This window comes from Cuculus canorus, chromosome 1, assembly GCF_017976375.1.
Source record: "Cuculus canorus isolate bCucCan1 chromosome 1, bCucCan1.pri, whole genome shotgun sequence".
NCBI classification, from domain to species: Eukaryota; Metazoa; Chordata; class Aves; order Cuculiformes; family Cuculidae; genus Cuculus; species Cuculus canorus.
The window spans coordinates 118583589-118608473 of record NC_071401.1 but is presented as its reverse complement, the minus strand read 5'-3'; the positions used below and the strand labels follow the sequence as shown (position 1 = coordinate 118608473).

At 39.9% G+C, this 24885-nt stretch overlaps 1 long non-coding RNA gene across 1 annotated transcript; it reads left to right on the top strand.

The window, feature by feature from the left end:
• The first annotated feature begins 1507 nt into the window (after nt 1-1507).
• On the top strand, nt 1508-22941 carry LOC128853310 (uncharacterized). Its single transcript, XR_008451827.1, has 4 exons — nt 1508-3346; nt 5757-5865; nt 14256-14360; nt 20236-22941. It is a non-coding gene; the product is annotated as an uncharacterized LOC128853310 (long non-coding RNA).
• The last annotated feature ends 1944 nt before the right edge of the window (nt 22942-24885 follow it).

Here is a 24885-nt window from a genome sequence, read left to right as displayed (position 1 = left end):
ACAGGACAAATGGGATAGGACGGAGTAGATGGGATGGGGTGGGATGGGGCAAGCTGGGGTCAGGGCTCCACTCAGGGTATAAATATGTGTTTATGTACGTGGATGTGTGACTGTAGCTTGTCCTGGCCACATGTGGTTTAGGCAGTGTGTAAATGTGTTCATTTAATTCCAGGCTGTCAGCTGAAGTCCTGAGATATCTTATATGGGTTTTGGGATGGAAAAAAACCCCACCCAGATAAAATATTTAGGTATAACTGATATTGAAAATGCTGGCAAATAAACTCTCTAAGACTTGTTTTGGAGTTTTGCAAAGCAAGTGTCCTTTATCAGTACTGCACAACACGAGAGAGCGATATCCATCAATAGTGTGCAGCAAGACAAGACCTGAGACAGGATAGATTTCCTGCTTAAATGCATGTGGATACACGCCTAGAAATTTTAGGCATATTCTGTTACTCTTCAAGGACTAATTTTAATGTTATTATAAACTTCACAACAGCCAAATCTCTTGCTAATTTGGAGCTTTGGAGCCAGCTTTCTGCTTGACCTTGCATTTGAGACAGGGCAAGGCTGCAAACATAGGTAATTGCAGCAGACACAGCTGCTCAGCACAGATCACACTGAACGCAAGAACTTATCAACTCCAAAGAATGAACAGTGTCTGGAAAAACATCATTTTAAAGAAAGCATGCACTCAGAGGCACATTTTGTCTAACTTTCAAAGAATATAGCTTCTTAAAGGAAACTTAACTCTACTTTAGCTTAAATCAAAATATTCCACTTTTTGTAATAGTAACCACTTCTTGTATCATAACCACAAAGCTTCTCCCAAGATTTTCTCTGAGTGATAACTGTTTCTTATGGTTGTAGTTTTAAAGACTGTATTTAGACAGTCTTGAAACTATCATTCACTACAAGTAGTCACAACAGGGAGGAATCAACAAATTTGAGTTTAAGAAGTGATGTTTTTAAACCAGGCTGTTTTACTCCAGTTGGAGGATTTTTTTCTTTAAAAAGATGAAACTGAGCCCATAGAACATATCACAGAATCACAGAATGACCTGAGTTGGAAGGGACCGACAAGGATCATCGAGTCCAATTCCTGTCTCTGCACAGGACAGCCCCAACATTCTATGATTCTATGATTCTATGGTTCTATGGTTCTGTGATTCTATGGCCAAGTGCAAGGTCCTGCAGCTGGGTCGGGGCAACCTCTGTTATCAATACAGGCTGAGGGATGAAGGGTTTGAGGGCAGCCCTGCAGAGAGGGACTTTGCGGTGCTGGAGGATGAAAAGCTGGACATGAGCTGGCAATGTGCGCTCACAGCCCATAAGGCAAACCCTGTCTTGGGCTGCAACAAAAGAACATTGGCCAGCAGATCAAGGGAGGTGATTCTCCCCCTTTATTCTGCTCTCGTGAGACCCCATCTGAAGTGCTGCATCCAGCTCTGGAGCTCCCAGCACAGGAAAGACATAGACCTGTTAGTGTATGCCCAGAGTAGGGCCACAAAAATGATCAGAGGGATGGAATATCTCTCCTATGAAGAAAGGCTGAGAGTTGAGATTGTTCAATGTGGAGAACAGAAGGCTCTGTGCAGACCTTATCAAGGCCTTTCAGTACTTAAAGGGGGCCTGCAAGAATGAGGGGGACAAATGTTGTAGCACGGCCTGATGCGAAAGGACAAGGGGTAATGGTTTTAAACTAAAAGAGAGTAGATTTAGGTAAAAGGAAGAATTTTTTTTACTGTGAGGGTGGTAAAACACTGGAACAGGTCACCCAGGGAGGTGGTAGAAGCCCCATCCCTTGCAACATTCAAGGTCAAGTTAGATGAGGCTCTGAGCAACCTGATCTAGTTGATAGGATTGGAGTAGATGACCTTGAAAGTCCCTTCCAACCAAACCATTCTATGATTCTATAATTCTATAACCCTCCTGTCTGGGTGCCCCTGGAGCTGGATCAGTGCTGGGCCGCCCATCCTGTGTCCATGCTGTGTCTGGGAGAGGCAGTGGTGGAGGGAACACTTGGGTGCTGCAGCCTGCCTGATGTGGTGTTGGATGGGGGGCTCTGCTGACCTTGCACACGTAAAACATTTCTGTGTACTAGTATCAAATAACCTGGTTTTGTCAGTGCAGCTGCTTGAGATTGCACTCATGTAAATAAAGACTTGTACAGGGCTAGGCATGGCTAGAATAAGAGTAAAGATCTATTTTCTTGACCCATCCTGTGAACCAAGTGGAATTATTCATCAATATATGGCATTGCTGGTTTTATACTTGCAGTAGTGATTTTTTAGAATCTGACCAGTTTGTGGAACCAGCAGTTTAGGACAATGGGAATATTTCCCGTGGATTTGAGAGGGCACATACTTACACCTTCTTCATTCTTTCTGAAGTTGAAGCAAAGGTTTTTTTCCTAATGAAATATGAATTTAGAGTAATAAGCAGAAGGGTTCTGTAGAGCCAGATGTTGAAATCTACTGCATAGCACCAACTTACAGTGCAGAGTTTGATTTTCTTGGTGCTGAAGTTGGCATCAGATCCATTAAAATAATTTTCTATTTCTCATCTGCCTCAACACTGGCTGTATCAAGAGTGGGATAGTGCGACAAACCAACACAATGACAAAAGACTTCAGCAAACAAACAAAATGATGGTTTTCCTTGAGCAAATATGTAAGTGACAGTGCAGCCATTGATGATGGTACTATGCTAAACTGAGATAGCAGTTTGCTTTCAAATCAAACAGCTGATTTTCTAATGTTATTTTTTAAAATAAGCATATTGTTATTTTCTGATAAATGATGACATATATTAAATCCATCGTTAATTGAGGAACCATATGAAGGTTAGGCTAAGGAAATAACAGCTACCTCAAAAGCCCAGCCTTGCAAGCTTTGTGCTCTGGTATGGGGCTGTTCTTTTGAAACAGTGAGCTTCTGGTATTTCAGGACTGTTTTGCACCTATAGTACCCTAAAGGAGATCAGTACCAAGAATGGCTCTGTGGAAGGTGAGGAGATTTGTCCATAAGATAGACCATTATCTGTCCCTTTTCATTGTAAGGAAATCTTTGGGGAGGGAGGTGTGTGTATAAAGGATAGTCATTACTCGAAGGCTTAGTCTGTTTTCTCATTTCTGATCTGATTCTGCTTTTTGGCAGCAGAGGATGCTGTGAAGCTGCTGAAGCTCTGCAAGTAATGTGGGAAGGAGACCTCTGGGCTGGACTCTTCTGCCATCAGCTGGACAGAATTCCTGATGAGCCGCTAGTGACAGAGTGAGGGAAGGAGTGTGTATTTGCAGGATAGGTCTGTGGCAGAGGGAGAAGGGCACTACCACCTTAGGGGCTGAGGTAAGGCTGCTTAATTTGGCTGCACTAAGCAGCTCTTTCCACAGGTCTTCATCCAGGGCTGGCTGTGATAGCGCTATTTCTTCTTGAATTGCATCCACTGGATTTGGCTGAACATTTTATTGATAACCAAAGTGCATTGTGCATTTCCATGCTACTTACTGTAGTAAAGCTCTGGTCTTTGACTGGGTTTCTTGGACACTCCTATAATGGAAAAAAATAAATGCTGAGGTTAAAAGACATGCTAAAATGCATTCATGCTGACAAGCATTTAATTACTTTGTTTTCTCTTGAGTGCAAACTTTGATTCATAACATCTGGTAATTCAGCTGGACAAGACCTCTGGAAGTCTCTAATCCAACCCCAGGATTCACTGTTCCCAGGCTGGATGAGGTTGTCCAGGGCCTTCCTTGTCAGGTTCAATTTGGAAAACCTCCTCACCCCCGTTGTGCCTGTGCTCCTGCTCCAGCACTCCACCACCTCCACCAGGAAGATTTTTTTCTTGCATCTGGTGAGGTATTCCTTTGCTGCAAACACATTGTCAGGTCAGCGTCTTGGTCTTGCTGCTGAGTGGGAGAAGCACAACTTCCCTTCAGACTCGGATTTCTCAGGCTGGACACTGGACTAGTGGTTAGGCTGCACTCTGGTGGAGGTGAGGAGGAGTGACAGTGTAAAATTGACTCCTTTTTCTGTGCTGAATCCTCTCACGTTAACTTCCCCTGAGGGCCTCCTCTCTAAGAGCAGCTTGAGGTCGAAACATCAGCCAAATACCATACACTTTCCCTTTGCAGCAGTGGGGAAGGTGCAATTAGCAGACAAGGCATCAAATGTGGCACCTTGCACAGAAGAGGTTTTTTTGTAGCTCTGTTTATACATGTACAACCAAACTCTGCTGGCCTGTAAAATCAGCATTGTGGAGAGTAGCTCAAACTTTCTTTTAATATATTTGAACTGGCATCCTTTGTCACCTAATTTCATCTTACTTCTCTGTACAGTACTGAGAACAGGAACACATCCTGATAGGTGTGAGATGCTCAACAACTCAACAGGCAAGAAAATGACAGCTTGCCTTTTGATCAGCATTTCAGTGCATAGTGTTGGTATGAAAACATTCAAGGTCAGGTTAGCTGGGGATCTGAAGAACATGATCTAGTTTAAAATGTCCCTGCTAGATGGCCTGTACGAGGTCCCTTCCAACCCCAAGCGTTCTAGGATTCTACGAAAGGAGAGGGCTTTCAGCTTGTGTGTGCTGTTTAATCTATGCTATTCTGTGTCTTTGGAGAAAGAGGAAAAAGGCTGTCAGAGCTTAGATCAAAGCCAAAAGGAAAAACTGACATTGCTTTTTGCATTTGCTTGAACAGGAATTGAACCTGAGGAAACGTACCTTACCCTTTTTAGGTGAAATTCCAAGGCCATGATTTCTCTTTGAAATCTCAATGTCAATTTTTAAAGTCTGTCTGAAAATTTACATGGTAAGATGACTTTGAATATTGTATCACTCAGTGGACCATGCATTTTCATTCCTGTATGTGAGAGTCTTGTGGTGGGTTTTGTTTTCCATGGGAGTGAAAGCATTTAGAGTTGCTTTGTAGCCGAAACTTCTACTGATGCAAATCAGTGAGGTTCTAGAGAAGGTAGTAGGGCTGCAGTGGTTTCAAAAAGAAGATCTGGAGAACTGGACTCTTATTTTCATTTTTATGTACGGTGACCTCCAATGAAGAAAAGAATATTGCTTATTTTCTTTCTTCTTTGTTGCATTTTTTTAAACCTGTGTTTTTAAAAAAAGATCTAAAGCTTCTTTGCTTCATGTATTTAGGTGCTGTCTACCTTGTTTTCCTTTTCTATGAGAATTTATGCCCAAATTGTTCTCAACAAAAGAACAAGAGACACTGTATGTTCTAAGGTAGTGAAGCATGGTCAAGTCTGACTCAGACTGAGACAGGCACAATGCTTTCACCGAGACTTTTTGATACTTTTGTTTTGAACACTGAATTAATGCAGTTGCTTATCAGAAAATTGGAAGGAAAACATTCATTGAGAACAGAAAAATTCCCCATCAAGTTGGCATTTCTATTACTTATAAACTTGAAAGAGCCAATCTCATCCAGTTTACTCTATCACACAAAGCCTTCATTGTGACTTCAAATTTATGCAGAGGGCTTGCAAAGTTGGATGACTACTCTTGTTTAACAGAGGCCAGCTTAAAGGTTGTGCATGATGGCATAAGTTGAATTAAGTTAGTATTTCAGTATGTGTCGGAGAGAAGTAAAGGCTTTAGAGACTGAGCTGAAACAGTAGATGATGTAAAGGTTGTAAGAGAAAGATGAAAGCCTTTCCTTCTGTATCTGTCATCTCAGTAATTTGTCTGGATGGCAGGTTCATAGGAATCTTTTTTTCTTTTCTTTTTTTTTAGTTTTTTTTTATTGCAGGATTGGTTCTCCTGGGTATATGAAGGAGGGAGAGGGTAACTGTGCAACCAGAAGCTGCTGTGCTGAAATCGCTTCTGGCTACCTCCTTGGAAGGTAAGAGAAGTTATGAAATGCCTTAGGAAAGCCTTTCATCCCCTAACACTTGATCATCTTAACGAAGTTAATAAAAGAGAAGAGGAAAAGTGAAATGTAGCATTGCCCAAAGAGGGTGAGCCTCCTGAAGAGGTTTGCATTGACAATCAGGCCCTAAAATGTGCTGCATGTGATATCCTCTGGAAATGTACTAGTAGTCTAGGTCAGCTACTACAATATTCCCTGCAATTAGAGGTCTATCCAATTGTTTTCCTGCTTTCTGTATGCCCTTCCTTCAGCTCCACCTTCAGATTTACTATTACATAGCACTGTCTTCATAAAATATCATGAATTTTCCAAAGCCATAGCTATTGCTTATGTGGCTTCATCAAGACTAAAAAGCTAAAGCATGACCTCTTTCCCAGACTTCCAAGGAACGACAAAAAAAAAAAAACCAGAAGTGATCTGTTGAAGTGGATTTCTTTTCTTGTAATGAGATTCAGGTCAAGCACACTATTCCTTTGCCCTAGTGTCATTATACATTTTTTTTGTTGCAGCCACTGTAGCTGTTTATACAGACTAAATGTAATGTTTGCTGTTATGAAAGTCTATCCAGAAGCCAAAATATGCACCCTTCCGTCTCCCCTGGAATAATCGGTACGTTGTTTATGGTTAAGCTGAAGGACAGCTTAGTTAGCTCACAAGTCTTAAGAGACTTGTGTCTGCAGCTATTTCTGAGTAACAGACGTATACTGTGGTACTGCTGTTGAGACTGTTCTACTCTCTGGGCAGCTCTGCAGAGCTCAGGTTTTATAGTGTTTAAAATGCTCCTGCATAATTACACACCTGAACTTTCGACTTGTAGATCTAAAATCACAAGCTTATGCTCCCTTAACTTCAGTAATGTGCATCAAGCAGCCTTGATTCTAAGGGTGTCAGAAAGCACTACACATCTTATCATGGTGTAAAATAAGATCTTTCCCACTCTTATATGAGAGAGAGATGCTATGTTATTCTGCTATAGCTGTGTTTACCACAACAACTTGGGTAAAAAGAGCAGCAGTGCTGTCTTAGTATCTTGTATGTCTGTAACTTTTCCTGGTGTAAGGCACGGAAGTAAGGTGAAAGCTATGTCATTAGGTTCCAGTTCATCTTCAATCAACTGGACTAAATCATGTTCACACCATTAGCTCTGTAATTGTTCACATTTGTTTCGTACAGCCTGCTGTGGTTTTCAAGATTTTTAAATCAGGGAATCTCACAATTTGCGCTTGCTGATCAGATTCCTGTGAGGCATGTGTAAATGAGCATCATATAGTATTCATCTTTTTTTTTTATTAGACACAGTTATTGAAATAAAAATTTTAGGGAAGTAGCAGCTGTATCAGTGCCACCGCCCAAGACAGCATTAGCAGGAAGAGTAGTGTCAGGGATGGTTCATATGGTCATGCATATGAATCAACAGAGAGCTTTAGGATAGGAAAGCAGTTTCCACAGAAAAAGGTGCTATGATCACTGTTGCTGGCAAAGAAGATGATCAGTCTAAGAATCAAGAGACAGTGTACAATAGGGGTGTTGTGGTCATTTAGAAGCTGACAGGTCAGGAGTCAAGACGATTCCTAGCTGTGACATTTTTAACCTGGCACTGGGGGTCTAATTTAACATCTGGTGGACCTGTAGACTTAATGCATCCTCTTCATCTTGCCCTTACCCTGTACTGCAGAGATAACATCAGGCAGGAGTTTTATTGAAAAGACAATAAACTGGTTTTCCTGCATTGCCTCCAGAAAACTAACAACAAGGCCTGCTTATTACATTAATTATTGCCAAGTAAGAGATATTCTTTCCTCATGGTGTTTGTTCATAGAAGTTATAACTACAGGTTTTGCAATGGCCATTATTCAATGACCAGGTCTAACTATTGGACCTGATTTTGTCCATTGGTTTAAAGGAAATGTAGTCATTCTCCTTCCGCAGGGTGAGTATGAAACGCAGAACAGAGTAGGGTATAATGAGGTCTATGACCTCAGCATAGAAACCTGGTTAGATTGTAAGTTTATTCTTCAATATTTATTCTGTTTTGAAAACACTTATTAATCTCAATGATCCAAAGGTACTTTTTGGTGCAATCAGCATTCCACATGCATAAACTTGAGTGTCAGTGAGGGCTGTGTCTTTAAAGTAGCATATGCACAAATGATCAGACTGGTTCAGACAAAGCATCTGCCTGCTCCCTGTCTCCAGCAATGGGCCCAAGCTCACTGTCTAATGTTTTACCAGGAGCTTAGCATACGAAAGGGTGCTCTTTGGGAAGCAGCTGGTCCAAGCTCAGGGAAGCCCTGCCTAGCTCGCACCTACCCAGACCAGCAGGTGAGGAAGCAAACATGATCTGTGGAGGTGGCAGTGTGACTGCAAGAAGAGATGGCGACAAGCAAATGGGAGATCCTCCCAGAGCAGAATTGCAAGAAACTCAGCAACACAATCTGATGCTTGTACGAGTGCTTCCAGTGCACAACAATTGTGTTTAGGAGTGGCCTGGTGAGACTTCCCATGGCCCACAGGGCAGGAATGGTGCTGAGGGGACAGGTTCAGTCCTTGTAATATGCACGAGAACAGATAGGTAATGTTGTACCAAGCATAAACTGAGCTGGCAGACTAAAAGCAAACCAATACTGGAAGCAGAAGAATGAGGCATGATTCACTCCTAGCCTTTGTGTGTTTTCACTTTAGGGGTTTCCTGAACCTGATGGGGTTTATTTAGTTAGTGACTATCATAGATCTAAATGCTCACTCAGGCTTTCTTGAGAATTTTCTGCAGTGAGAAAACCCTACAGCAAAGAGCTCTGTGATCTGTAGGGCTTGTCTACAACTCAGCTTCCGTTCACTTCATTGCTGGCTCCTTGTGCTTACATATCAGAACAGACAGTGAAAAGTTGTTCCTATTCATGCCTCAGGCTTCCTGAAGGTGTCTCTTTGCCAGAGTGGGTAATCCTAGCTCACTAGTTCCTTGTGTGGTAACAACTGTCACCACATGCAAAGTACGTGTAGGGAACACATTGCTTACTCATGAAACACGTGTGCTTCTTAAGTGAAACACTACAGATCTTCATCAACAGGTTAGTGGATTTCTAAATTAACCCACTGTCTTGAGTAATTTTTTCGTCTTTCAGAACTTTGAGTAACGAGGAACAATGTTCTTTTACTGCCTGTTCTTCTGTCTGGTTTGAAAAAGAACATCTTAAAAGACCAGTTGATAAATGTCTTGGCATCATTTGAAGTTTAGTCTTGCCTAAGAGGGATGACCATCTGTTGAACCACAACTTTCACTTCCTTTTATTGCCTGTTTTTTTTTAATCTTTCTTCTCACATTGGTCTAGCACCGTGGATGGGCAATGTCATCAAAGCAGAAATAATCCCACTGGAGATGAGGCTGGGGACCACAGAGGCAAGTCTATGAGCAGGGACTCTGAGGACTGGACTGGAGTGGAGAAGGGGAGGAACCCTCGTACAAATGAGTGTAGGTGGTGTACCTTGAGGTGTAACGGATAGCAGAGAATAGAAGCTTCTGGGGGCAGTTTGTCACAGTTGGCTTGGACACCACTGTTTTTTCACAATTTAGTTTTCCCAAGTGGGCTGAACTGCTCCAGGAGAGTCCTATTGGGGATGGTGATGTTTGCAAAGACTAAAATGGATTTGAGGGGCAGGCCAGTGTATTGAAAACCACAGAATCAATTTCTTACTGATACCAGTGTCTATCAAGAACTTACTCTGTGCAACTGCTTATCAGAGATCTCAAAAATGCTGAGAAGGTGTAGAACGTTGTCAGGCAGCTGCAGCACCTCAGCATCAGACTTCCTTTCTTTTCTATTTATATAACTCAGCCTTATTGACAGAGCATGCCTTGTCATGGGTTCTGTGAGATTTCATTGTCTTTTCAGCTTTTAAATGAAACAGTGTCTCAAAAAATACTGGATCTCAGCACTGCTTTATCTTGCACTCCTGGGTACTTCTTCATTTTCATTCTCTTTCAGTGTAATAAAACCCAGAGCCCTGTCTCGACGCCTTCCTTCCTCGGTTCTTCAAAACTGCCTTGAAATTCCCTGGCTAGACTATCACATGCTCATCATTGGTTTTCCTCAAGGATCCTGTTTCTTGTAGAAACACAAGTCCTTAGGGTTGTCCTGGGTCTACTTTTCACAAAAGAGCTGTTTTCTACTCTTGTAGTTTTCTAGTCTTGTAGAAAACTCCTGAAATTTTTCCTCACCCACAAGTTGCAAACTTTTCCTCTCTTCTGGACTTCCTCATTCTCCAATTAATGTGAGATAATGACCAGTCACAGAAGCACTATGCCTACTTCATCGAGAAGCAGAATGTCTCCCTCTAAATTTCTTAATAAGAGGCCTTGGAAAAGTTCTGTTGTTTTCACCTATCAAAGGAATATGTAACAGGATGCCTTTTACTTTTAAAGCAAGAGACCATGTGAAAACCATGGGACTTAGGGCCCTACCTGCTTTTATTCATTCTTAAGGTAGGCTGTCTCTCAGGTTATAAAGTTGAGTTGCACAGTATCAAAATGCTTTTAAAAACTGGGCTTTAATCCATCATTACTGTTTTGACAGGCTATCGTAAACAGATGAGGGGCTACATCTGTTAACTGGGGAAAGTGGAGGATACAGGCATGATGCACTGGCTGAGCAGTCATTCCATTGCCTCACCCTGGTATCACTGTGGTCCTCCTCTATCACTATGATCCATTTCTTTCTCATTTTATGTTTAGCTCTAGGAAGTAGAAGAAGGGATATTGGATATACCATATTAACCTATCCTAGGACCGTTCATCAAGTCCTGTAAACTTGTGGAACATTATTTGACTTGTCCAAAGTAACAGAAAAGTGAGTTGATTTAATACTGCTGGATCAATTCAAAATAATATATCAGTGTTAATAATCTCTATTAGTCTGTGGAAATGTGGAAAATACTGCACTAAAAACATTCTGACGCATTCCTGCTACGTTTTCAAGGCAGTTTTGTCACATGATTACATCAATATTATATACTGGGTGACTGAGGGCTCCATGAAAGCATGAGCATTTTAGAGAAGTTAATACCTTTTTTAAGAATAGTCTTGCAATGTGAGAAACAGGCAAGGTTCTCAAGTTCTTGTAGTTTTTAAATGGACTGATTTCTTTCTACTTTGAAGTCAATGTATTGGATGCGCTATACCTATATCTCAGAAATTTTTTCAACTGTGGTTTTGTAAAATACAAATTAATTAAACTGTTCAAAATTTGCAAATGTTTTAAGTTTTGCTGTACACTTTATTGCATAATTTTTTGACAAATTCTCCATAAACTTAGATAGCAAATTACAGCTTGCATTCAAGTAGTTTGATATACTTGATTGACTTTTTCAGTGCCGAGGTCTTTGAATCTTGAAAAATGTATGAGCTAGCATATTTTCCAGCCCTTCCTGGAAGTACTGGGAGGTGAACCGAAACATCTGTCATTCATTAGCCTGAGCAGTTTCTTTGTTTAAAGAACAAAACCCTGGGATTATTCTGCAAGGGAGACCTATCAGAACTCTGAGGGTTTTGATTATTGTTTAGTAAGTTCAGAAACTGTTAAGACTCAATGTCTTTTTTTTCCTGAAGGTTTTCTTGAAATTTGTGGGTATACTGACGGCAAAAGTTAAAACTTAACGTTCTTTGTTTTGTCTCTATGTCTCTTTCCGTGCTCTAAAACCATTCCCTGCCCCACCAGAGGACAGTGGGACAGACAGTGGTGATAGTGGTTCTACAACTGATGACCTGGCATTCAGCATGTGGTCTGTGGGGGGTTAGAGATGGATTATTCTATCACAGGACAAAAAGTAAGACTGTCTATTTAAATAATCACACAGCAGGCTTTAATCAAGCAAAGGCAAGTTCTTTTTACATAGCACAGTAGAAATAAACTGAGACTGATGGGCACAGGGTGTTACAGAGACCAGGACTATAAATGGACTCAAAAAAGGAACCAAAGGAAATCATAGAAACACTCTAAATACACAGGTGCAAAACCAGCCTCTGGCTCTGACTGCCTCTGGACAGTGAATAACCAGATCTCAGGAGAGTACATCAGAGGAAGAGTCAATCATGCCCTGCTTTTTGTACTCTTTCCCAAAGCACCTATTAATTGCCACCGTCAGAGGAAGGAACCTGGGTTTTACAGGTTTGGTCTGATTCACTGTGGCTGTTCTTATCTTACTGACCTCCTACATCTGTGAAACAGGGACAGGATTCGTGGCTAAATGCACATTTTCTAGTGTGCAGAAAAAAGTAGAGGTTAGAATTCATGTCCTCAGCCACAATACAACCTGGTCTCACTTTGTTGATATGCAAGGTTAATGAGCATAAACACATCTGGTTGACCTAAACACATTCCCTAGACTAAGAACAGGAGTGCATTTGATTCTGGGATGGTTTGTGAAGAAAAAGTGCAACACCACCAAGTTACTCATAATTCTGCTGTGGTCTTACTTGCTTAGCTCACAAATACACAGGAACAGCAACAAAAATGCAGGCTTCCAGTGCAGTCCAACGTGAAGAATGTAATCCATATTTTGTCCTTAATCCCATGAGGATCATCTCAAATGTTTGCAGTGCTTTTGGCAGGAATATTAAATTACAAAATATAGGTTACTTGCCAGAAACAGAAAAAGGGAGGTTCACAGTAAAAGCAGTGCCCCTGCTCTCTGCTTCTGCAAGAGCAAAATGGCATGTCTGTATGGATGATTACTTTGAAAAAAAGCAAGTTTAAAGGGCAGCTTCTCATAAATGCCTTGCAGCAATTGATTCTGATTAGTTTCCCATTTCAAAATATGCACTGTTTGGTGCCTGATGACGATTCAAGGAAGTAGGCGAAGGTGACTGTCTTGTCAGTATGTTTGGCTTTTTTTTTTTTTTTTTTTTTTTTATGGAGCTAAAAGTACTTATCTGTCCCATTTCCAGCTCAGGCTGGGACCTGAGCTCCAGAACCTGACTTCTATTTTGTCTGTGGGTGGAAAGGAACTTGTAGAACAAAATGGAGTTGCTGCAGGTTCACCTTGACGCAACCAAGGCCAGAGTTCAAAGACTGCCATTTTTGTTGAAGTTATCATAAGAAGGTAATAACACCTTTGTAAGATAAATCCTTGACTATACCAAGAGTTGTAAGGTCTTGTTTTATGTGTCAGGCATCCCTTGAGAATTAAATGCAACTCAATACTTTCCCCTTTGTCAAGGTGAAAGCCCCATTTGTCTTTAGAGAATGAATGTCAAGACATTTCTGATGAAATTGTTATACTACGGTACTTCCATGGACATAAGCTTTCCACTAGAGAAAAGGACTAATTATAAACTGTTTATTTATTTAGCTGATATTGGAAAATTTTAATCTTACATCAGACATGTTGACTTTAACACATCTCTTTTCCTGCTTTCTGTCCCCCGTGACTACTTTTCCAGGCCCTGCAGAGATTGTCAGAGTGTCTGACATTCTCATCACTTCTAGACAATAATCTGGTTGCTTCTGCAAGAGATGAAAACACCAAAGACTTATCTAGCAGTACATTTGAATTTTGTCACTCTGTTTGTATTCTTTTGTTCATGCTTTATCGAAGAACTGTCCTTAAGCTCAGCTAGAGATTTAATTCAGAAATTCCAGTTGCACCTTACCCAAAATACACATCCTACAGAATAACAAGTCTACATAGATGTCCATTTATTGGCTATTGGTTTAAGACAAGAGGCGTCTGAGCTTCAGTCTCTGGATTTTTTCAGTGTCTACTCCATTTGGGTCCATTGATGATACGATCATGCAAATAAATTAATGCAGGTACATTGAGCTGGTAACTGTGTTTTATTGCCATGCTGTTTAACACCAATGACATAAAGTCTTCATGGATGGTGCTGTACTTTGCTGGTGCCTGCCACTCAAAAAGTGTCCTAACTCAGGCACAGACATCATAGAATCAGTCTTTTGTTTTCTGTCAAGAATGGGGTGACTAAAAACCACTTTCCTCTTTTCTATCAGACAGCTGTGCTTTTCTGCAGCATTGGGAAAGGATGGACAGGAGGAAGTGCTGTCGTCAGAGCTGCTTTCATGCTTATCTTTCTTGCCTTTTCTTGGTCTCAGGGATGCTTATATCTGCCAGCTGGGACTCGCTTGCAGCTGCATGCCTTACCTTGAAAAAACAGTTGACTTTTTAGGGTGCTTAAAAGGCCTATATACGCTGGTACATCTGCCCTAGATATGTTAGAAGCCACATCCTGTATCACACATGCAATTGCAGCCCGAAATAGAAAATAAAACCTATTTTCCACTTGTCACTCAAGTTTTGCTAAATCTAAACGTGAGACAGCATCTAGCTAGTTATCTTGATTCTTTTTGCAGATCTGTTCAGGTGAAAGAGTTTGGAAGAACACTGAAACCAGAAGGAAGGTGACAGATCAAATATATGGAGAGCAATGCAGGCTCTGCCTCTCTTTCATGAAAAAGGTAGGTATAGGTTCTAGAAAGAATTGGAGGCACAAGGCTGGTTAAACCCACTGTATGTTTTTCAGAGGAAGGCAGACACATACTCAGGGAAATGTCACTGGCAACATGAAAGTTACTTAAAAAAAATAACAGCACTGCTTTCTAAACATAAGCTTTTACATCTTCCTTTTAGTTACAAATCTTCCTTTTAGTTACAAATCACAGGAAATTAAAGAAAACCACAAGATACATTTTTCTTGTTAACTGAATACCTAATGACATTATTTTTTCCATTGAAGATCAAGTTGACCTTTTTTAAAAACAATCGAACAAAGTGACTAGTTAGAGTGCTAAAGAGAAGTGGCAAAGCAGTAGCAGAGAGAAGAAAATTGAAGCTTTCCACTTATTAGTATCAAAATATATTTGACCGAGTGACAGCCTAGTCAGCTAATTCCATACAGCAGTTATTTTGCTTTGTGACCTCTGTTTCAAAATCTTGGATAATTAACTTAAATTATAGGAAAGCAAATTAAGTACATTTGCTGAAAAACCAACCGTCCAAATACTTCTTGGCAAGGCATTTAGACCCTCACATAAACTCCGGTTCTTCAGTTGGCATGTTTGCTGAGCACCTGTGAAGGAGTTATTGACTGCAGAATGCAGCCATTTTGTATGCCTGTTCTGCATATAGTGTTATGTTGGCCTTGTAATATGAGTGATTAAAATTTATAAGTAATTGAGTACATGGAATATCTGAGGCTGAAGTAGATCCACTAAGCATACTAAATAATTAGCTTCACTGAAATAAGAAACAAAATACCCAGCACTTAAAAAAGAAATACTGGCCTCTTTTCTGATGAAAAAGGAAACAAAAAATAAGCTTTGGAACACAATCGCAGGTAAGCTAAGAGTCCTAAATGAGAGAAAAAGAAAGAAAGAAAGAAGGAAAGAAGGAAAGAAGGAAAGAAGGAAAGAAAGAAAGAAAGAAAGAAAGAAAGAAAAAAAGAAAGAAAGAAAGAAAGAAAGAAAGAAAGAAAGAAAGAAAGAAAGAAAGAAAGAAAGAAAGAAAGAAAGAAAGAAAGAAAGAAAGAAAGAAAGAAAGAAAGAAAGAAAGAAAGAAAGAAAGAAAGAAAGAAAGGAAAGAAAAGGAAAAGAGACAAAGTCAATAGCTGAATTCAAACCCTCCGGTAGGTTCCACACTCAGCATGAGATGAGCCCAGGGGAGTGGAGGCCAAACGTCATTTTTTCAAATAAAAGGCAACCCTTACTGAAGGAAGAGAGGGATAACATATCTGGTTTGCCTGTGTTAAACTTTTCTTTCAACTGAACAGAAGTTCTGGTTGATTTCAGTGGTGTTTTGCCAAAATAGAACTGTATTAGGCACTTAATAGGATTTCAGGACTTCAGGCTCATTGATGTACTTTATAGCCACCTGGAAAATTAATTACACGCTCTGCTTTTTACTTTATATTGTGTGAATTTTGTAAAAAGCCTTCCCCCCCCCAACTTTTGCTGTATTGTTGCATTGCTTAGTGCTGGCATTAAATTAAATAGCAGCAGTTTAGGAGTCATACTGGTTTGCTTTTTCTTAGTATCTTTTGTGTTGTTTTTGTTATATTATAACAGCCTGGATACTATATGGGTGCTTTAGTTAAGAAGAAATCATTCATTCATTTTTTTATTAGCATTCTTGAGGCATATCAGTCAAATCCTACTAACTGTAAAACATCGAGCAATGACTAATGAACTGTTTGGAGAAGGTAGGCGAGTCCTGTTTCTCGTTACACTCTGATGTGTAGAAGGACTATTACCAACAATTTCGGAGTGTTTGCTCATGTTATAAGCTTCCGTATCTGGGGCATTTGCTATATGCTGGGTCCTATTAAAAAAGCTCAGTTTCCTGTTCGCAGAGTATGCAACTTAAAAAAAACATTGCCAACCAGAAATGCTGGCCACAGGGCACACCAGATAGAATTTACTCACTTCTTGACCCTTGTCTTGAAGGATGCTGAAGACCTGCAGCCCTGGTTCCTGCTGCTGAGAGCTATTTCCCCTTGAAACCTCTGAAAAATAGCATAGTGTGTTTCAAGCCAAGTATCCAGAAATGACTGCATGAGTCATTAGGCAGTAAGTTCTCTGAAGGTTCAGACAGTCTTCCTGTTCTGCATTTATGCAGTGTGCAATATTAAAGGGGTCTGGATCCGAGTTTCTTGTGAGCTAAACGATAGACTAGACATTAACAGTAGTCAAAACTAAGGAATGTTGTTTGGCTGCTTCTGATCTCATCAGAGACACATTTCAAATGTTTGCAAGCTGAATGTAGAAATCCACAGTCCCTAGACCTCACCCTTCATTATTTGAGCAGTAGTCCATGCATTACAGTAGTCCTTTTGTTATATACACAGCAGTACCTCGCAAAGTAAAATAAAAACAATGAGATGGAAAAAAGACTCTTGATGCAATGCCTGATATTTTATTTGCTCAAATGGCATTTACAACTCCGCAGCGTGCAATTGGAAATGAGGCCTCGTGCTGCCATGTCCTATGTGAATGTGGTGGAAGGTACAATCTTTTCCACACAATTCTCTTAAAATTATATTGCTTGTTAACTAAAATTTTTACTTGGGCATTTCAATTATCAGCAAAGCACAAGGAAAGATTAGGAGATGTGAAGTTGCCCAAGCTATCCTTTCAAAGATGGCTCAAAGTCACAAGATTTGTTTAAAATACATAATCATTTGGGATTCTTTTCTATTTTCCATCTTGCCCGGGGGTCAGATTTTTCATCTTTAGATCTTTAACCAGGCTAATGAAAAGCTACTTTTATCAAAGGAATTGAAGGTCACGTGTAGTCATGTGATTGCATAAGTTGGCCTTCAGAGAGAAGCACCAGATCTTACATTATTTAGCAACTTGGATTAGCATTGTGTTTCTTCTGAATTGCTTTTCAGCACAAGGAAAAGATGGTATTTCTACAAATTCTTCCCAAGAATATGAAAAGACCCTCTTGTTGTGGTATTCCCAAGGGATGATAGTGAATCTTCTTTGTAGACGTAGGGAGATCACATTGTGCAGCATGTGAGGGTAAACACCTTCTTAGAACAACATGCTTGCATGCTAACGAATTCTTCCTCAATGGAATGCCCACGTTTCTTTGGGGGCTGCTTGTGTGCCAAAGCAGGGCTTGCAAAATAACAGCTATGTTTTAGGCACTCGCATGACACTGAAAGAATAAAAGTGGATGTTGCTGAGAACCATAAAGAACTACAGTATATAACCATCCTCTTTTTAATCTTTGATGGCTCATCCTCTGTGAGCAGCAACATTTGTGACATTAGAAATGAGATCTGACCGAATTGATTCCAGAATATTTTCATGGCCTCAGTGTAGCCTAAAAGCCACACTTTCCTAAATGGCAAAATGCAAAATTTCTGTCAGCATCTTGTCTCCACTGGGCCTTGCAGGGGGAACTGGCAATTAGCACATGTGGAACTCACAGCAGGTCTACAACCTGTCATGGCAGTTGCCACATACTCAGAAGGGCTGAAGATCTGAGTTTGAGTTTGGGACTTTGAGGCATATAAACCTTACTTATATAGGGAAGGAGTATCATGGTTGTATCTCCACTTTATTTCAATTCCCCCGTGTGCGAGCTCAACCAAATCAGATTATATTGGATTAATTAGACAAATACAGCTTAACTCATTTCTCCTTACTGAAGCGAAATTTGTGTGCCTACACCATCTAACACTTAGAGTTCCCCAAAAGAATAGGATATGTTTACACACCAGAAAGTGGCGTGTGATGAAGTTAGGTTGTCACTCAGATAAAACCACAGTGAAGATAGAACAACTCCACGCAGACCTTGGGGTAAGCTTCTTTTGCTCAACTACGGTCTTGTCTATAAACTTTTGACTACTGCAGCCAGGCCTAGTTACAGTGGCCCAATGGCTGTCTTAACCTGAGTTAAATTCCGGTATGGTTTGGGAATTTGGGTGTGGGGTTTTGAATTGTTTTTTTTTTTTTTTAATTATTATTTTTATTTTTCTTTATGGTACATGAAAGAGTCTGAATTGCTTTAATTCCTTATGGACAAAAGGAAAGAAATAGTAATTAGGAAAGCAGCTGACAAGTTAGAGAAGGCTACAGCTTTATGCACGGGGAGACTTGAAATCAGTGTGACAGAATTTTCTTGAGGTCACATCAGAGCCCCTGGCAGAGCAGGGATTAGAAGACAAGATCTCCTGGCCACTTTTCACAGTTTATTCGTATGTTTGTACAAGTCAGGAAAAAAAAATGTGTGTGGATGGGTGGGTGTGAGAGAGAGAGGGAGGGAGGGAGGGAGGGAGGGAGAGGGAGAGGAGGCTGTTTTTTTCCTGAGCTTGTGCGACTGTTTCACAACCAGTCTGTGTCTGCAAGTTTTCGGGTAAACAGGGCTCAGTTCACCCTTTTGGTAAGCAGAACTCAGGTCCAAGCCTGAGGATGTATACACTCCTAGGCATATCCAAATCTTGGACCATTCATTGGCACATAGTATTAGATCACAAAAGAAATCTGAAGTCACACAGGGACTTGTGGCATAATCTGTCCCCTGCAATGGGAAGAGAAAGCAACATGTAGCCGTATTATTTCTAATGCCAGCAGAAAAAAGTCTGCATCCCAGGCAAATTTTTCACAAATGAAAAGTGAGTTACTTAGCTGTGAAAATTGAACTGACAGTTCTGGCCCTAGTAATAAATTGGGTGATGTGTTTGTTATTTTTATAGCCATTCAGGGAGCAAACATCATTGTCAGAGAAATTCTGGAGTATCTTGCTGTTTTCTTCTCTTAATTCAGTCTTATTCTTCTAATAGATCTTCAGTTCATGCATATCTTCCTCCCCTTTATCATCTTTTTTCTTCCTTTGTTATATCTCTTCCCATCACTGACTTTTTCCTCCACATCACCTCAGTTCACCCTGTTCTTTCTACTCTCCTATCAGATCAGTTTTCCCACTAGCATACGCTAACAGTAGTGTGTTGGTAGGTACTACATATATATGATCATAGCATAATATATGGCAATAGGTAAACCAATATGGTATCATAGAGAAACCATGTATGTGTCGAACCATACATTTAATTTTGTTGCATATGTTTTATTAGAATACCGTGAGGTCTCAAGAAAAACTACTTTACACCTGACACATTGAACTGACTTAGTTGTCATTCTAGCTCTGCCATTATTCGGTTTTTATTGACGCAGACAGATTGGAAAGTGCCTAGATCTGAAGGAAACATCATTAAACATTTTCACCAGCACTTTGGCTGACATAGTGCAGCAAGTGCATAACATCAATTAATGATATCACACAAAAGCAGGCTTTCCCAAGCAGTGTTAGGTTTAAAGTATAACAGTTTTTATGCCTTCTATGTTTTTTCATTTCACCTTGTCATGATCTTTTATGGATGATGACCACATGTGCTCTAATTAGAAAAGTATTCTGAGTAGATGAGTAGAATTGTTTTATCTGCATTTTCCAGGGGAAAAAAACATGTCAGGGTCCCTCTTAAATAACATAGGATTGAAAAACTGAGAGGAGGATGATCAGAACAGTTGCATCGGTTTGACTCAATCACTTTTCTTTAATCACTGTAGGTACTTTTTGAGGGCTCTTTCCTAAATCATAAACAGCTGAAGCTGATTCAGTCTATTATCAGTTGTTAATTCAATTTCACAGTCAGTCTAAATAGGTAGCTGCTGTAGCTAACTGGCTGCATCCAAGCTGGAGTCAAGTGAGTATGTAAACCTACATGCTTGGCTAGTCATCCTCTTCCACGGAGTGTGAGGCTCAGGGCTGAGGTTCTGAATGTAAAGAAATGAGCATCTGTCAAAGAGTTCATCTTTTTCCTCTCAGGCCGTGAGGAAAGTTACATTGATCAAAATGGAAAGATTGCCAGAAAAAAAACAACAATGGATTGGAACAGATGTGCAAAGACAGATATCCTCCTTGTCACTGGTTTTTGGGAGCAGCTTGCTGTCTAAAGGCAAATTTTCCATCTTTGCAGGAATAAGGCTGTATGTGATACTTTTTATAAACTTTCAAACGTTACAGTTAGAAGAGATGCTTTTGCACCACAGATTCCGGAGCTGGGTATTTTTCTGACTTACTCTAATGTCTACTGCAAAATGTTACTGTGAAGTATTTCATAATGTCAAAGTGTCTTTGGGAATCTTTGCAGATAATATCACTTATGGGTACTTACGTTTCACTGAGCAGAAATGCTCTGAGTGTTATTACAGGATGCTGCAGGAATAACACGTGTAGCTGGAAGGGGCCTTGTTGAAAATTTCCATGACTACTAAGCTTAATGAAGCTTTGTAAGCAACAATGAAAAATTAAAGAGAAAAAATAATATTTAGAAAATAACAACTAAGAAAGATATCTTTCTCCAGAGGATTTTTCTTACGTATTACTGAAATGTATTTCTCAAACTTGCCTGTGATAATTATGCTTGAACTCTAAAAGCCTTATTTTCACGCTGCCCTCTATTTTCACTCAGAAAAGGGGCATTTGCACCCACAGCTAAAATAACAAAGCCTACAAAGCAGAGGAAAGAAATGCTTTCAAAATCAATACGAAATCTGGTAAGAAAAGCAAGAGTATGGTGCAGTAATATGATTCTTTTTTCTTCCAGTTGAAAGTATTTACAGAGGGATGCAGCAACTCAAGTTTTCTACTCGCTGACTCACAGAAGTGCTAGTCTGCACAAGCCTTGCTGGTTGCAAATTTTCAAATGCTGTTTCAGTAGGGAATTAAATGAATTGCCAGTTCTTGAGTAAAAGACTGGAAGAACTCCAAACAGGTTCCGGCAATGAAGGTTTGTCCTCTTCACTATGAGGAGGTTGTGGAGCCAGTACTTGTGCATACATGGTTCTATTTTACCTCAAGGTGACTATGGTTATGTCTGAATTGGCGAGTATCCTAGAGCAATAGGAATTTATTTGGGGAGCTATACAGTGCTGAAGACCTGGTGCTTTTTTAAGGTGGTTAATTTGGACTGAGTCTAGTCAAGTCCCATGGACCGATTGCCCTTTTGCAGGTGAACCATCCAAGGTGAGCTTATGAAGCACATCTTCCAATTTCGTTTTGCCCAAAAGAAATCCAGTCCATGTGCTCTGAGGCTGTTCTGTCACATGAAACCAAGTGCTGAATATGGGAGCTATTGGGAGACTGGAAAGCACCTTTTAACGTGAATGCTAATGTAGGCACTCTCCCTCAACTAATAACTACACTGTCATCAGATCATAACACAATACTGATACTTCATTTTATTACAAAGTGCATTCATCAACGGCATCACAGGAGCACAGGGTGAAATTGATATTTGTGATTAATGTCAAGGTCTTATTTGTCATCTATTTTCCCATTTTTCATCTCAGATTATATCTTCCTTAAAGATATATTAAAGGTTTTATACTTTGTACCTTTGTATCTTCTTATTTTGTTTCACTTTGTAAAGCCTACCACTTAGTCCTCTTGTAATTGTAAGAGGCTTTCAATGGTTTAGATCAGGCTCATAGGTTCTATACTGTACAACAAAAGCATTTTTCAGAACTCTTTAGGATATTCTTCTCTTTTGTATCCTCTTTCATATTTCTCATTTGACTTTCAGAGGTTGTTACACGCATAGGAGCGTCTGCTGGCATTGTTCCCAACTACAATGACAGGCTGGGTCATTATCAATGGTTCTTGGAAATCAAGGAAGATGTTGGAGCTACTTATGAAAAACTGCTTACTCTTTTCCAACTACATTGATGAGAATACCAGAAGAAAATGGTTAAGTTTCACAATTTATTGACTGCATCTGAAGGAACAGCTTTTAGCTGTGGCAATATATTCAGTTTCATGCATGTCTGTTAGCCAAGTAGAATACTTCTCATTTAATAAATTCTGTGCAAGAGATCTTTTATGAACACTAATCATTGGCATGAACTCTGTTTTGGCTGCTATGGTGCTACAGCAGTGGTACCTTTTGATGGAAGCACAAATACCATCTTCCAGGACAGTATCTAGTTATAGTAGCACAGTTGTACTGCCTAAAGTGCTGATGATCGTTGCAGGAACAGGGAGGTCATCTACATGAAAGACTGGTATAAAGTGAAAAAATTCTATACCCCCTAGCTGGCTGTAAAAGCGGTTCTGTTTTTGAAAATAACCAAAGCTGGAGCCACAGATGCTGAAAACATTGTGCTGTAGGTCTGGCACTGACTGTCATTACAACAGGTGCATCCATCACATCAGTAATGCTATCTCCTTTTAGCCTACATAGAGACAAAGCGTAAGTGCGTTGTGGATTCAGTATCACGTAAACAGGAATAACAAAGTTCAAGTAAAACAGATCTTTAAAGAATGTGACTGATAGAATTTTTTAAGCTTTTTGTTAAAGATATTTCAAGGTTGGAACCAAAAGGATTTGGACAAACTAGTGCATTGGGCTAAGAATGGAAAGCAATGCATACAGCACCATACAGGGCTGGCTTTTCAAGCCTCTCTTGGAGAGAGGATATGAAAGAGAACAGAACTACTGAAAGGGCATCTATGTGGAAAATGGTCACTCAAGATAAGAGGCAGATTGTAGCTCATGTTTGAGCAAATAGAGATATCACAAATTAGTGCCATAGTGAATATAGCTCATTTGTGGAAATGCTGGCTTAGAATAGCTTTACCTAGACTTGTCTACTGGTTTTATCTTCAACTGCCAAGACATTTGCGGCGTACCAGCTCAGCAATAATTAAGAGATCTGACTTAAAAGCCTAAATGGCTGTAATGAAGGGAGGAGAGGGAATAGTGGGTGTATGCATGTTATTCCTTAAGTGTGTGTGGTTGACTGTGTCTTGTGATTGTATTACAGAGAGCTAAAGCATGATCTAGTAGATAAGACAGATCAAGAGGAGCTTAAGGCTCTTCCGGTTAGCTGTAATTATTTTTTAAATGTGGCCACTTATTGTGTAGAAACCTTCACAATTTTCCCTCCTTGGGATCAGGGAGAATGTTAATACCTGGGACTATTAACTGGAGTTTCAGATTTAGCATCAGTTTTGCCTCAAGTAGTTCCTTTAAACTTTGTTCTTTGAGTAGTGTTGATGGGTAATCTGCTGTGGATGCCACTGGGAGATCCCAGTTTAATGGATAGGCAGTGCGCCAATGCTGTGTTAGAGGGGGAAAAAAACCCCAAACTATTAATTTTTTTTCCAGTTCATTGCAGCTCTTTCTTTCCTGAGTGGGGGGGGGGGGGGTTGTGCACCTGGTAAGAAGCACACTAAAAGCCACTAGTGTTACAGAGATTGTGCTCAACACTTTATGGATTCCTGCTATTGGTGTAGAAGCCAGCTGGGTTAAGCAGCACAGAGCAAACCACTCTTGTTTCGTGATGGCATTTTGGTTTGTAGGAATAACTAGCGCAACTTTAAACTCATTGAATAATTCAAGCAATGAAGAGTTGACTGGTTTTGTAGCTACTTACGTTAACAATATGTTCCAGCTATTTCCTTCTCAGAGAGAGAACAGGAATTTAACTAAGCATGATAAATGCTTGTTAGGTCACCCCAGGAACACATTTCTGCAATTGTTTGGCAGTTCTTGGAAAATCTGAGTCCTGTCCTTTCCCAATTCAAAGTTTCACTGGTGAGTTCCCTGTTGCTACTTGTCACTTCCTCACTCCAACACAAACTGGCGCCTGCTTGCACACCACACAATGTTTCTGGTGTTATCCCAAGTGATCTATCCCTGCAACTGTCACAGTATTATAAACAGTCAAGGTCCATTCTTTAAGAAACTCCAACTAATAACTGAGTGTGCTTCCCTTGTTTTTAGGGGAGCATTTTTGTTGTTTGTTTGTTTTTTAGTGATTACATTCATATGAGCCAACTAATACAAATTTTGAACCAAGATGCTGCAAATCTAGCTGTAATTTTTCCTACGAAATTACAGAATTAGTTACAAATGAGCAACTATCAAGAGTTGCTTATAGGCAATTGAAGAACAAACAAATAAAATTATCAAATGTACTTCATTAGCCTACAAACATGCTTTTATGTGTAATAATAATTGTGTTTGAGTATTTTGCTTTTTACAAAATAAATTATTGGCAGATTTGATATTGACAATTGACCATATTGTGTTCAGGAATAAAACATGCAGCAAGATAAACTATTAGATGCAGCTGAGACTCCAGGCATATAAACAAACAACAGAACATTTGTACTGTAAGTATGAATAAGTTTTAAGTTTTTTTTTTGTTGTTTGATTATTTTTTTTTGGGGGGGGGAAGGGTTGTTTGTTTCATTTGGAGGTTATGGGGAGGGCTTCTTTGGGGATTTTTGTTTTAAAGACGGATATATCACAGACTTTTTCCCCCTATAGTTCATTAATCATAGACAATAAGTCTGAGCATCCTGCATTGGTGAAACCTACAAAGAAACCTGTACCAATGTTGCAAAAAAAATGTAGCTTGTTTAACTGAAAGTGAGAACTAATAACAATCAATCAGAATTGCTTTATCA